Source organism: Somniosus microcephalus, chromosome 1 (genome assembly GCF_052327205.1).
Source record: "Somniosus microcephalus isolate GS21.2 chromosome 1, FLI_Smic_1.0, whole genome shotgun sequence".
NCBI classification, from domain to species: domain Eukaryota; kingdom Metazoa; phylum Chordata; class Chondrichthyes; order Squaliformes; family Somniosidae; genus Somniosus; species Somniosus microcephalus.
In genome coordinates, this window is record NC_140987.1 from 79,212,606 (window position 1) to 79,228,518 (window position 15,913).

A 15,913-nucleotide genomic window follows, 5' to 3' on the forward strand; every position below is an offset into this window, starting at 1 on the left:
GCATGACCTACCTTTCACAAATCCATGCTGGCTCTCTCTGATCAACTGAAAATTTTCGAGGTGTTCAGTCATCCTATCCTTAATTATAGACTCTAGCAATTTCCCGACAACAGATGCAAGGCTAACTGGTCTATAATCCCCTGCTCTCCCTCTCTCACCATTCCTAAAGAGCGAAGTGACATACGCAATTTTCCAATCTAAAGGAACGGTTCCTGAATCGAGAGAACTTTGGAAGATTATAGTTAGGGCATCTGCAATGTGCTCACCTACTTCCTTTAAAACCCTGGGATGGAAACCATCTGGTCCTGGAGATTTGTCACTCTTTAGTGCCATTATTTTCTTCATTACTGTTATTTTACTTATGTTAATTTTATTGAGTCCCTGTCCCTGATTCAATATTAGTTTCCTTGGGATTTCTGGCATGCTATCCTCTTCCTCTACTGTAAATACTGACACAAAGTAATTATTCAACATGTCCGCCATTTCCTTATTATCATTAACAATATCATCGCTTTCAGTTTTTAAGGGGCTAACATTGCTCTTGACTACCCTCTTTTTCCTAATGTAATTGTACTAATTCTTTGTATTGTCCTCTCTGATTCTTTTGTCAATTACTTTAAATCTGTGTCCTCTGGTTACCGACCCTCCTGCTACTGGAAACAATTTCTCCTTATTTACTCTATCAAAACCCCTCATAATTTTGAACTGCTCTATTAAATTTCCCCTTAACCTCTGCTCTAAGGAGACCAACCCCAGCTTCTCCAGTCTCTCCACATAACTGAAGTCCCTCATCCTTGGTACCATTCTAGTAAATCTCCTTTGCACCCTCTCCAAGGCCTTGACATCCTTCCTAAAGTGTGGTGCCCAGAATTGAACACAATGCTCCAGCTGAGGTCTAACCGGTGATTGATGCGCTATCAACAATACCAAAGACTACGAAATGGACTTATATGAAGTAGGCTTTTATTGACTAAGAACTAGAGCATGCCTCTGCTAGTGAATCCATCCTAAGAGCTCCCGGGGGAAGGGTGGTGAGTCACCTTTATACCCGGGCTTAGGGGTGGAGCCAGGGGCTGAGACATGCCTGGACTTGTACAGGGTTAACAGTGGTTTACCACACAGGCATGTACAGGTTAACAGTGGTTTACCACAGTGATTTATAAAGGTTTAGCATAATTTTACTGCTTTTGTACTCTATGCCTCTATTTATAAAACTTTTTTTTAACAAACTTACCAACTTGTCCTGCCACCTTCAAAGATTTGTGTATGTGAACCCCAATGTCTCGCTGTTCTCACACCCCCTTTAAAATTGTACCAGGCATCCTCATTTTTCCATGCATCACTTCACACTTCTCTACATTAAATTTCATCTGTCATGTGTCTGCCTATTTCATCAGCCCTCCTGAAGTCTGCTTCTATCCTCCTCACTGTTTACTGCAGTTCCAAGTTTTGTGTCATCGGCAAACTTTGAAATTATGCTCTTTATATCCAAGTCCAGGTCATTAATATATATTAAAAAGAGCAGTAGTTCTAATACCAACCCCTGGGGGACATCACTGTATACTTCCCTGCAGTGTGAAAAGCAACTGTTTATGTAAAACAACTGCTTTCTGTCTATGCGACCACTGTCCCTTTCATTCCATGGGGTTCAATTTTTCTAACAAGTCTATTATGTGGCACTTTATCAAACATCTTTGGAAGTCCATATACACAACATGCGAACAACGACGGACTGGAAAAGACCCTCTGGTCCATGCAGCCTGTCTCACACAATTGCTATACCTTGTGTATCACAATATATGCACTCTCCACCTCACCCAAATACCATGTGATCTCCTGGGAGGGGAGATAAACCAGATAAAAACCAGGCCAATTTGGCGAAAAAAATCTGGGAAATTCCTCTCCGATCCCCTTAGGGGATCAAAACTAGTCCAGGAGACATAGAAACATAGAAGATAGGAGCAGGAGTAGGCCATTCAGCCCCTCGAGCCTGTTCTGCCATTTAATGAGATCATGGCTGATCATCCAAATTCAGTACCCTGTCCCTGCTTTCTCCCCATATCCCTTGATCCCTTTAGCCTTAAGAAATATATCTAACTCCTTCTTGAATATATTTAATGAATTGGCCTCCACTGCCTTCTGTGGTAGAGAATTCCACAGGTTCACCACTCTCTGGGTGAAGAAATTCCTCCTCATCTCAGTCCTAAATGTCTTGCCCCTTATCCTTAGACTGTGACCTCTGGTTCTGGACTCCCCCACACCCCAGCCACAGTTTGTTCGCCCCCCTGCCATCTGGGAGATGCTACAGATGCATTCGCACCCGAACGACCAGATTTAGGAACAGCTTCTTTCCCAGGGCTGTCATCCTACTGAACTCTACAAATAAACTCTAAAGCCTGCACATCTGCCAATGCATTTTTTATTATGTTTATATGTTAATGTATTACAAGCCAAATGAATGTTGAATGTTAAATGTCTTAATCAAAATGTACACTCTCGGGAGCCGCAAGCCTACATTTCGTTGTACTGCACTTGTGCACTAACAATGACAATAAAGTTGATTATTATTATTATTATTATTATTATCGGGAGCATCCTTCCTGCTTCTAGTCTGTCTAGTCCTGTTAGAATTTTATAAGTTTCAATGAGACCACTCTAGTCTTCCTTTTTGAAAGTTGCTATTGAATTTGAAAAGAGTGATACAGAGATAGGGTGGGAAGAGGTAATTAGAGTGGGAGGAGGCTTGTGTGGAACATAAACACTGGCATAGACCAGTTGGACCGAATGGCCTATTTCTCTGCTGTAGATTCTATGTAATAAAGCTCAGTTCAGCTCAGGATTGAAACGAACACCCTGAGCAAGCAGCCAGGGGAGTTAATGATCAGTGCCAAAGGCACACGGATACTGTCAAGTGCTAAACAGGGTGCCGGTGTTCAGCTGTAGGACATTTTGACTCATCCAGGTCTGATATCAGACAGGCAGTCAGATACTACAGCATCAGGTCTGGAAGTAATGGTAGGGCCAGAGTGCAAGAATTGAGTGTCATCAGCATAAGTCGGGACCAAGGCTCCAAGTGTGAGAATAACAATGTCAAAGAGCAGCCAGTGGTAACCATTTAAGTGCAGGAAGCAAACCTGAGGAGATCTGATTACTATGTTGGGACAAGTAGGAAGGCAATCTTGCCAGCCTGGTACCATTGAGTGCACATGGAGGGGAGAATGGACTTATCAACAGTATCAAAGGCAGCAGAGAGGTTGGGGAGGGGCAGTGAGCCACCGTCATAGTCATTGTGTCAGCTGTGGCTCAGTTGGTAGCACACTCGCCTCGGAGTCAAAGGTTGTGGGTTCATGTCCCTTTCTCAGATGGATGTAAAAGATCCCATGGCACTATTGAAAGAAGAGTAGGAGAGTTCTCCCCGATGTCAACCATGATGGTGTGGGACTGGATTCACACTTAGGCCAGCCCATGTAAGGATGGCAGGTTTCCTTCCCTAAATTTAAAGTCCTGGGTTTTAGGGTTTTTATTTTTAATGCAAAAAAAAGGAGAAAATCAGTGCGAAAAAATTGGACCTCAAAACCACCACGCAAATTTAGAGAACATCAATAAAAGCAGTTTTTATTTTGAACATTACTAACACTCAAGAAAACAAGTAAGGGACTTAAAAAAGAATCTGGCTAAATGACAAGCCACAGTTACGTATATAGTTCATGGACTCTACTTTTATGGAGCTCACCACCAGACTTTGACTTATGCCCTAGATATTTTTTTCTTTAATTAAACATAAAATAGAACTTTGGTTTATTCTTGTGGCTCCAGGTGTTTACCTGCCACTATGATTGTGGGATAATAAAAATTGTTGGAAATTATGCACATAGGGACAGATGCAAAATAACAACAGAAAATGCTGGAAATACTCAGCAGGCCAGGCAGCATCCATGGAGAGAGAAACAGAGTTAACGTTTCAGGTCTGGGACCCTTCATCAGAACTGGAAAAAGCTGGAAATGTAACATAGCAGGTGCAGAGATGGGGGGGGGGGGTTTAGGAGGGGAGGAAGGAATTGAAAGAATATACTGTGAAAATGTTGCAAATGGGAATGGCAAAATCATACTGCATGAAAAATGGGGGCAGGGATTATTATCTGAAATCGTTGAACTCGATATTGAGTCCGGAAGGTTGTAAAGTGCCTAATCGAAAGATGAGGTGCTGTTCCTCGAGCTTATGTTGAGCTTCATTGGAACAATGTAATAGGCCGAGGACAGAGAGATCAGAGTGGGAGTGAAGCGGAGAATTAAAGTGACAGGCGACGGAAGCTCGGGGTCCCCCTTACGGACTGAACGGAAGTGTTCCGCAAAGCGGTCGCCCAGTCTGCGTTTGGTCTCCCCAATGTAGAGGAGACCGCGTCGTGAGCAGCGAATACAGTATATTAAATTGCAAGAAGTACAAGTAAATCGCTGTTTCACCTGGAAGGGGTGTTTAGGGCCCTGGACAGTGGGAAGGGAGGAGGTAAAAGGGCATGTGTTGTATCTCCTGTGCTTGCAGGAGAAGGTGCCAGGTGAAGGAGAAGGGCTGTTGGGGGTGATTGAGGAGTGGACCAGGGTGTCGCGGAGGGAGCGGTCCCTTCGGAATGCTGAAAGGGGAGGTGAGGGGAAGATGTGTTTGGTGGTGGGATCATGTTGGAGGTGGCGGAAATGGCGGAGGATGATCCGTTGAATGTGGAGGCTGGTGGGGTGAAAGGTGAGGACAAGGGGAACCCTATCATGGTTCTGGGAGGGAGGGAAAGGGGTGAGAGCAGAAGTGCGGGAAATAGAACGGACATGATCAAGGGCCGTGTCAACCACAGTAGAGGGGAATCCTCGGTTGAGGAAAAAGGAAGACATGTCGGAAGCACTGGTATGGAAGGTGGCATCGTCAGAACAGATGCGGCGGAGACGGAGAAACTGGGAGAATGGAATAGAGTCCTTACAGGAAGCGGGGTGGGAGGAAGTGTAGTCCAGGTAGCTGTGGGAGTCGGTGGGCTTGTAGTGGATGTTTGTCGAAAGCCGATCGCCAGAAATGGAGACGGAGAAGTCATGGAAGGGAAGGGAAGAGTCGAAGATGGACCATGTGAAGGTGAGGGAAGGGTGGAAATGGGAAGTAAAGTGAATGAACTTATCTAGTTCAGGGCAAGAGCAGGAAACGGCACCAATACAGTCATCGATGTACCGGAAAAAGAGGTGAGGGAGGGGACCTGAGTAGGACTGGAACAGAGAGTGTTCCACATATCCCATGAACAGGCAGGCATAGCTAGGGCCCATGCGGGTTCCCATAGCAACACCTTTAATTTGGAGGAAGTTAGTGGAATCAAAGGAGAAGTTGTTCAATGTGAGAACAAGTTCAGCCAGGCGGAGGAGGGTGGTGGTGGATGGGGACTGGTTGGGCCTCTGTTCAAGGAAGAAACGGAGTGCCCGAAGGCCGTCCTGGTGGGGGATAGAGGTGTAGAGGGATTGGACGTCCATAGTGAAAAGGAGACGGTTGGGGCCAGAAAACTGGAAACTGTTAAAGTGACAGATGCAATCTTGTTACCAGTAAACAATGTCTTAGCGTGTGACCTGAGACCGTCTTTGATTAATCATTTTTTTAATTCAACGGACAGCTCGGCCCCGTGGCATGCTCCTCCTGCGCTATGTGGGAAATCAGGGACACTTCCTGTGTCCCTGATGACCCGGTGTGTGGGAAGTGTATCCAGCTACAGCTACTGACAGACTGCATTGCGGCGCTGGACCTGCGAATGGATATACTGGAGCATTCGCGATGCTGAGGACATCGTGGATAGCACGTTTAGGGAGTTGGTCACACCGCAGGTAAAGGCTGCACAGGCAGGAAGGGAATGGGTGACCACCAGGCAGAGTAGTAGGCGCAGGCAGGTAGTGCAGGGGTCCCCTGTGGCCATCCCCCTCTCAAACAGATATACCACTTTGGATATTGTTGAGGGAAATGGCTTATCAGGGGAAGACAGCAGCAGCCAACTTCCTGGCACCATGGGTAGTTCTGCTGCACAGGACGGGAGGAAAAAGACTGGGAGAGATATAGTGATAGGGTATTCTATTGTAAGGGGAATAGATAGGCGTTTCTGCGGCTGCAAATGAGACTCCAGGATGGTATGTTGCCTCCCTGGTGCAAGGGTCAAGGATGTCTTGGGGCAGCTGCAGGGCATTCTGGAGGGGGAGGGAGAACAACCAGTTGTCATGGTGCATATAGGTACCAACGATATAGGTAAAAAATGGGATGAGGTCCTAAAAGCTAAATATAGGGAGTTACGAGGTAAATTAAAAAATAGGACCTCAAAAGATAGTAATCTCAGGATTGCTACCAGTGCCACGTGCTAGTCAGAGTAGAAACAGAAGGATATTTCAGATGAATATGTGGCTAGAGGAATGGTGCAAGGGGGAGGGATTCAAATTCCTGGGACATTGGAACTGGTTCTGGGGGAGGTGGAACCAGACAAACTGGACGGTTTGCACCTGGACGGGACCGGGATTGATGTCCTAGGGGGAGTGTTTGCTAGTGCTGTTGGGGAGGGTTTAAACTAAAATGGCAGGGGGTTGGGAACCTGTGCAGGGAGACAGAGGAAAGGGAAGCAAGGATAGAAGCAAAAGACAGGAAGGAGAAAAGCAAAAGTGGAAGGCAAAGAAATCAAGGGTGTAAATCAAACAGGGCTACAGTAAATAATAATTCTAAAAGAACTAAGAGTGTTAAAAAAACAAGCCTGAAGGCTTTGTGTCTTAATGCGAGGGGCATTCGTAATAAGGTGGATGAATTATCTGCGCAAATAGATGTAAATGGATATGATGTAATTGGAATTACGGAGACATGGCTCCAGGGTGACCAAGGCTGGGAATTCAACATCCAGGGGTATAAAAAATTCAGGAAGGACAGGCAAAAGGAAAAGGAGGTGGGGTAGCATTGCTGGTTAAAGAGGAGATTAACACAATAGTAAGGAAGGATATTAGCTCTGATGATTTGGAATCTGTATGGGTAGGGCATACAGACCCCCAAACAGTAATGCTGAGGTTGGGATGGCATTAAACGGGAAATCAGAGATGCATGCAATAGGGGCACAGCAGTTATCATGGGTGATTTTAATCTACATATAGATTGGGCTAACCAAATTAGTAACAATACTGTGGAGGAGGAATTCCTAGGGTGTATACGGGATGGTTTCCTGGACCAATATGTCGAGGAACCAACTAGAGATCAGGCCATCTTAGACTGAGTATTATGTAATGAGAAAGGATTAATTAGCAATGTTGTTGTGCGAGGTCCCTTGGGAAGGAGCAATCATAATATGATAGAATTCTTCATTCAGATGGAGAGTGAAGTAGTTGACTCAGAGACTAGGGTCCTGAATTTAAATAAAGGAAACTATGATGGTATGAGGCACGAGTTGGCTAGGATGGATTGGGGAACGTTACTTAAAGGGTTGACGGTGGATAGGCAATGGCAAACATTTAAAGATCGCATGGATGAACTACAGAATTTGTTCATCCCTGTTTGGCATGAAAATAAAACAAAAAAGGTGACTCAACCGTGGCTAACAAGGGAAATTAGGGATAGCATAAGATCCAAGGAGAGGACATATAAATTGGCCAGAACAAGCAGCAAAACTGAGGATTGGGAGCAGTTTGGGATTCAGCAAAGGAGGACAAAGGCATTAATTAAGAGGGGGGAAATAGAGTATGAGAGTAAGCTTGCAGGTAACATAAAAATTGACTGTAAAAGCTTGCAGGTAACATAAAAATTGACTGTAAAAGCTTCTATAGATATGTGAAGAGAAAAAGACTGGTGAAGTCAAGCGTAGGTCCCTTGCAGTCAGAATCAGGGGAAATTATAATGGGGAACAAAGAAATGGCAGACCAATTAAATACATACTTTGGTTCTGTCTTCACAAAGGAGGACACAAATAACCTTCCAGAGATTTCGAGGCACATAGGGGGAGAAATTGGGTGAGTAGCGCCACCTGTTAGCGCCTAAAGAGGCAGTCAGTGGCTGTAGCGCCACTGTCTGCGCCTCCGGCGATATTCAGTAGGGGCGCTAATGGTGGCGTTAGGCATTTGCGCTGCGCCGCCACCGATGACGTCATCGGTGTGCGCAGTGCCCCATTCGCGATATTTGGTAGCAAACGCCGCAGTTGCGCCGCTCGCTACCCGCGCCCAGTTCACGGGGCCTTACTGTGCCGGCAGCGGCGCAAGTTAAGGTGGAGGTGCGGGGCGGCTGCTTTTTCGGCGGCCACCTGCCAGCACCTCCATCCCCGGCCTCCTAACCACCCCCCCCCCGCGGCATTGCCGGCTGTTTCCCGAGAGCCCGGCACTTCTCCTTGGTGCCGGGCTCATTTGCCGGCACTCGCGATCGGGGATCGCGCTGTTGCAGGCACCTCCCCCTTAACAGTGGAAGGCCTGCAGTACCACAGCGTGCCGTGCCGCAGCATGTGGCGCTGCGGAACGTTGCGCTGCGATAATCAGTTTCAGCGCCCCAAGAGGGATGCGGAGCGCCTCAAGCCTCGCCCCGTCTCCCTCGAGGGGCACTGAAACTGAATTTCTGGCGATCAGTATCACTCCGATCGCTGCGCTAAATCCTGCGCTCAGCCGACTTTTGCACCACTTTGGCGCCCCAACCCAATTTCTAGGCCATAGTGTCTAATGAGGGAGGAATTGAATGAAATCAGTATTTGTAGGGAAATGTTGTTAGGGAAATTGACGGGATTGAAGGCCGATAAATCCCCAGGGCCTGATAATTTACATCCTAGGGTACTTAAGGAAGTGGCCCTAGAAATAGTAGATGTATTGCTGGTCATCTTCCAAAATTCTATAGACTCTGGAACAGTACCCATGGATTGGAGAGTAGCTAATGTAACCCCACTAGTTAAAAAAGGTGGTAGAGAGAAAACGGGGAATTACAGACCGTAAGCCTGACATCGGTAGTGGGGAAAATGCTAGAGTCAATTATAAAAGATGTAATAGCAGAGCACTTGGAAAACAGTGACAGGATTGGACAAAGTCAACATGGATTTACAAAAGGTAAATCATGCTTGACTAATCTACTGGAATTATTTGAGGCTGTAACTGGTAGAATAGATAAGGGAGAACCAGTGGATGTGGTGTATTTGGACTTTCAGAAGGCTTTCGATAAGGTCCCGCATAAGAGATTGGCGTGCAAAGTTAAAGCACATGGGATTGGGGGTCAGGTACTGACTTGGATAGAGAACTGGTTGGCAGACAGGAAGCAAAGAGTTGGAATAAACAGGTCTTTTTCCGAGTGGCAGGCAGTGACTAGTGGGGTACCGCAGGGATCAGTCCTTGGACCCCAGCTATTCACAATATATATTAATGATATAGACGAAGGAACTAGATGTAATATCTCCAAGTTTGCAGACGACACAAAGCTGGGTGGGCGTGTGCGCTGTGAGGAGGATGCAGAGAAACTCCAGTATGATTTGGACAGGTTGGGTGATTGGGCAAATGCATGGCAGATGCAGTATAATGTGGATAAATGCGAGGTTATCCACTTTGGTGGCAAAAACAGGAAGACAGATTATTATCTGAATGGGAATAGATTGGGAAAAGGGGAAGTACAACGAGACCTGGGTGTCCTTGTGCACCAGTCGCTGAAGGTAAGCATGCAGGTGCAGAAGGCGGTTAAGAGGGCAAATGATATGTTGGCCTTCATAGCGAGAGGATTCGAGTGCAGGAGCAAGGATGTCTTGCTGCAGTTGTACAGGGCCTTGGTGAGACCACACCTTGAGTATTGTGTGCAGTTTTGGTCACCTTATCTGAGGAAGGATGTTCTTGCCATGGAGGGAGTGCAGCGAAGATTCACCAGACTGATACCTGGGATGGCAGGAATGACGTATGAAGATTGAGTCGATTAGGCTTATATTTGCTAGAGTTTAGAAGAATGAGATGGGATCTCATTGAAACTTATAAAATTCCAACAGGACTAGACAGACTATATGCAGGAAGTATAGGATTCACAAAATTGAACTTTATATTATAAAGGGTCGAATGGCAGAAGAGGCCATGATTTTAAAGACTGTTTTAAAAGAAGCCTAGGAAAAAGAGGCATTCAAAATGGCCGCCAGACCCCGTGACCAACTTATTGGGACACTTTAAAATGGTTCCTGCAGTCCTCAGACAGCTTTGTGGATTCAGCCCACAGTAAGTTCTGGAAGCCGTTTCTGAGAGAATGAAACCAGACACCCACATATAAATATAGATTGGATGCAGATCCAGTCAAGATCGGCCTGTAGATAAAGGCCATCTAAATGTTTAACCAGACAAAAGGGAACAGTTTCATATTCATGAGAAGAGCATCAAGGACCCGTTAAGGACATCACCAGGACATTAAAAACAATGAAGGTCATTCCAGACCAGAGATGGCCTGTTACCGGCCATCTAAGAACAGTTTAAAATATAATAACTACCCCGTTGTGCTCCCAGCCCGCCAAAATTAAAACAAAAGACTAACCTGATTTGGCGCGAGATAGGGGCTTCTGATGAGAAGTACATCTGGGAACCCAGAGGTAGAAAGAAAAAGGGAAGGAAGCCATAGACGGAGCGGTCATCATGGTGCTACCATCGTATCGGTAGCATCATCGCTAGAAGGAGAAGAAGACGGTTCGAGCCGGCGTCCCGCCCCGGGGTAAAACATCGGAAGATCATCGACCAACCCCGGGCCATTGACGAAACGAGAGGCCATTGACCCGCTCCGGCTTGGGAGAAGAGACAATTAAAACCGACAGAAGAAATGATGGGGGCCAGCCCAAGGCTCCTCTGACCGGGGTCGAGCAAATGATCCCCGACCCCGCCGACATCCAGACCAGCCGGTGTCCAGTCGTCCCCGACCCCCACCTCAGGAGAGAGGTGTGGCGCAGTTCGCTGGGGCTCCACCAACCACGTGGAGACGGGACGCCTGAAAGGATCAAACGCAGACCTGTTTCAAAACCTTACACTTCCTAGTTGGATTGGTGAGCATTGGCCCTTCATAATCAGATCTAGATAGGTTTAAGGGGGTGGACATTTAAGGGTATAATTAACATGAGTTGTTGTCCCTCGATGTTCCGTGTGTTTTCCCCATTTCATGATGATTTTTGTAGAGTATAACATGCCTGTATTTGCCTTAGTTAGTATTGCGTCGTTATGATTTGTTTGTGTTTTCCCCTCCCATGTACCCTCTTATTTGCTTGCATTTTGATTTGTTTTACATTATGCAATAAAATTCCATTTCGTTTCATCAAACTTGGTCTATAAGAGTTTTCTCTACATTGTAGTTCCTGCCCCAAAGTCCAGAGTATAGAATCTAAGGGGCGAGTGGGTCGAACCACTCACGGTTTTACTGTGCAAGAGAGAGAGGCCTCTAGAGAGAGAAACCTCTGTGATCTAAAACCCCTTACAGAAGGATGTTCTCGATGGCGGGGGAGTCCAGAACCAGGGGTCACAGACTAAGGATAAGGGGTAAGCCATTTAGGACTGAGATGAGGAGGAATTTCTTCACCCAGAGAGTGGTGAACCTGTGGAATTCTCACCACAGAAGGCAGTTGAGGCCAACTTATTAAATATATTCAAGACAAGAAGGAGTTAAGATATATTTCTTAAGGCTAAAGGGATCAAGGGATATGGGGAGAAAGCAGGGACAGGGTACTGAATTTGGACGATCAGCCATGATCTCATTAAATGGCGGAACAGGCTCGAGGGGCCGAATGGCCTACTCCTGCTCCTATCTTCTAAGGGATTATCAGTGCCAGTACAGTGCTGCCATTGGTCCATACCCATTTAGGAATGAATGATAGCCTTTTGCTGTAGTACAAAGAATACAAACCACACAACCGCAGTGAAAGAAGATCCAGGAACAATCCTAATTGCACAATCTTTGGTTCTATTCCATCCAAAAACCAGCTTCAGAGAAGCACGCACATCATATTTGTGATGTCAGCACGGTATGTACAGCACATAACATGCACGTTGATGTCATGCATGTACATTTCCAGACCTGATTTTTGATAAAAGAAAACACATTAACAAAGCAGCTGTGCAACATCTGTCAATTGGAATGAGTTTTTACCGGCACCTAAATAACCAGAAATCTCTCTTAACCGGCAAAATTCAGGAGGTTCAGGTAAGTTTTACTTCATATTAGTGGCCGTGTAACCGGGGTTCCTGGATCTGTGGCCATGTAACCGGGGTTCCTGCACCTGTTGCCATGCAACAGGGACGCCTGGATCTGTGGCCGTGTATGGGGCTCTCGTACCTTAGTAAGTATACCTCTCTGTAATCCGGACTTTTTGATCAACCGGCAGCACGCCAGTCCCGTCGGTGCTGGATACATGGATTACACAAGATTTCATAGAAGATACAGCACAGAATCAGGCCATTAGACCCAACCAGTCCGTGCTAGCATTTATGCTCTACTCGAGCCTCCTCCCATCCTTCCTCATCTAACTCTCTCAGCATAACCCTCTATTCCCTTCTCCCTCATATGCTTATCTAGTCACCCCTTAATTGCATCTATACTATTCATCTCAACCACTCCCCGTGGTAGCGAGTTCCACATTCTCACCACTCTCTGTGTAAAGAAGTTTCTTCTGAATTCCTATTGGATTTCTTGGTGACTATCTTATATTGATGGCCTCTAGTTATGCTCTTCCCCACAAGTGGAAACATTCTCTCTGTATCCACTCTATCAAAACCTTTCATAATTTTAAAGACCTCAATTAGGTCACCCCTCAGCCTTCTCTTTTCAAGAGAAAATAGACCCAGTCTGCTCATCCTTTCCTATTAGTTATAACCTCGCATTTCTGGTATCATCCTTTTAAATCTTTTTTGCACCCTCTCCAGTGCCTCTGTATCCTTTTTATAATATGGCGACCAAAGCTCCAAGTGTGGTCTAACCAAGGTTCGATACAAGTTTAGCATAACTTTTCTACTTTTCAATTCTATCCCTCTAGAAATAAACCCTAGTGCTTGTTTTTTTATGGCCTTGTTAACCTGCGTCGCTACATTTAATGATTTGTGTATTTGCACTCCCAGATCCCTTTGCTCCTTTACCACATTTAGATTCTTATTTTCAAAGTAATATGTAACCTCCTTATTTTTCTTACCAAAATGTAATACCTCACACTTATCTGTGTTGAAATTTATGTCAATTATATGCCCATTCTGCAAGTTTATTAATGTCTACTTGTAATTCGTTGCAGTCCTCCTCGGTATTGAATATCCCTCCCAATTTGGTGTTATCCGCAAGTTTGAAATTGTGTTTTTGATTCCAAAGTCTAAATCGTTAATGTAAATTGTGAACGACAGTGGAGTGGTCCCAGCACTGTGGCTTACTGCTAAAAAGAAGATGGTTTGTGCTACTGATGCGCCATCAATTACTCAAAAGACTGAGGTTGAGCGAGTAACAATCAGGCTTTTATTAACTAAAGAATGAAGGTCTTGTCTCGAGTGGTCGACCCGTCCAGAATACTAAGGGACTGGGAGGTAGTCACTTATATACCTGGAATAGTGGGAGGAGTCAGCCGAGGCATGTCCAGACCTGTACCTAGTGGAATACACATACAGACACAGACAGGTTATAACAGTGGTTTACCACATTCACCCCTTGTTTAAAAATGAGTCCGGCGGGGTGAAGTGTATTTAAAAGTTCGTGTATTGGAGTCTCTCCGGAGGTCTTGTCTGCCGCTGTGATCGACGTGGCGACGGCAGGGGTGGTGGAGCTTCCGGCGTCGCGTCCCGTGTAGGCTGGGGCCCTGGAGTGTAGTCCTCGTGGGTGACGGTCCAAGGCGAGCCGGCTGCTGGGGTTGGATATCGGGTCGTGGGGGGGGGGTGGTAATGGGTAGTGGGTTACAGCGGTCCCCGAGGGTGTGAGGTCTCGTATGGAGACTGTGTCCTCCCGCCCGTCCGGGTACGCAATGTAAGCGTACTGGGGGTTGGCGTGGAGGAGGTCGACCCTCTTGACCAGGGGGTCCGTTTTATTGGCCCTCACGTGTCTTCTCAGTAGTACCGGCCCTGGGGACGTCAGCCATGGCGGTAACGATGTCCCCGACGTGGACTTCCTTGGGAAGACAAACACTTTCTCGTGAGGGGTGGCATTGGTGGCAGTGCAGAGCAGTGACCGAATCGAGTGGAGCGCATCGGGGAGCACCTCCTGCCAGCGGGAGGTCGGAAGGCCCCTAGACTTTAAGGCTAGTAGGGCGGCCTTCCAAACTGTTGCATTCTCTCTTTCCACCTGTCCGTTCCCCCGGGGGTTGTAACTGGTGGTCCTGCTTGTGGCTATACCCCTAGCGAGCAGGTACTGGCGGAGTTCGTCGCTCATAAACGATGAGCCCCGGTCGCTGTGGATATAGCTGGGGAAACCGAACAGGGTGAAGAGGCTGTTCAGAGATTTAATGACCGTGGCACTGGTCATGTCCGGGCAGGGGATAGCGAACGGGAACCGGGAGTACTCGTCAATGATGTTGAGGAAGTACACATTGCGGTCGGAGGAGGGGAGAGGCCCTTTGAAATCGACGCCCAGGCGTTCGAAAGGGCGAGTGGCTTTTATCAGGTGGGCTCTGTCTGGTCTATAAAAGTGCGGTTTGCACTCAGCGCAGACTTGGCAGTTCTTGGTCATGGTCCTGACCTCCTCGATGGAGTAAGGCAGGTTGCGGGCCTTGATGAAGTGGAAGAACCTGGTGACCCCCGGGTGGCAGAGGTCATTGTGGAGGGCCCGCAGTCTATCGATCTGCGCGCTGGCGCAGGTGCCACGCGATAGACCATCTGGGGGTTCATTGAGCTTCCCGGGCCGGTACAAGATCTCGTAATTGTAGGTGGAAAGTTCGATTCTCCACCTCAAGATCTTGTCATTTTTGATTTTGCCCCTCTGCTTGTTGTTGAACATAAAAGCAACTGAACGCTGGTCAGTGAGCAGGGTAAATCGTTTTCCGGCCAGGTAGTGCCTCCAATGACGCACAGCCTCCACGATAGCCTGGGCCTCCTTCTCGACCGCGGAGTGTCTGGTCTCCGGGCCCTGGAGGGTTCGTGAGAAGAATGCCACAGGTCTCCCCGCCTGATTAAGGGTGGCGGCCAGAGCGAAGTCGGACGCATCGCTTTCCACCTGGAAGGGGATGGATTCGTCCACTGCGTGCATGGTGGCTTTGGCAATGTCTTCCTTGATACGGTGGAAGGCTAAGCGGGCCTCTGCCGTCACGGGAAAAGAGGTGGGCTTGATCAGCGGACGGGCTTTGTCTGCATAGTAGGGGACACACTGAGCGTAGTAGGAAAAAAACCCTAGGCACCTCTTCAGAGCTTTTAGGCAGTGGGGCAGTGGGAGTCCCATAAGGAGACGCATCCGGTCCGGGTCGGGACTCAACCGTGGATAACAGGGGAAATTAGAGACAGCATAAAATCCAAAGATAGGGCGTATAAAATAGCCAAAAAAAGCGCCAGAGCGGAAGATTGGGAACAGTTTAAGATAGAGCAAAGGAGGGCAAAGGGCATGATCAAGAGGGGCAAAATAGCTTACGAAAACAAGCTGGCGGAAAATATAAAAACTAACTCCAAAAGCTTTTATAAATATATCAAAAGGAAAAGACTGGTGAAAACCAAAGTTGGTCCATTGCAGTCAGATACGGGGGAATATATAATGGGAAATAAGGAAATGGCAGATCAACTAAATGCATACTTTGGGTCAGTCTTTACGAAGGAAGACACAAAAAACCTCCCTGGGATATCGGGAAAAATAGGGACATTGGCAAAGGAGGAACTGACGCAAATCAATATCTCTAAGGATATGGTGTTAAGGAAGCTAAAGGGATTGAAGGTGGACAAATCCCCAGGGCCTGATAACATGCATCCTAGGGTACTGAAGGAGGTGGCCCTAGAGATAGCGGATGCACTAAGGATG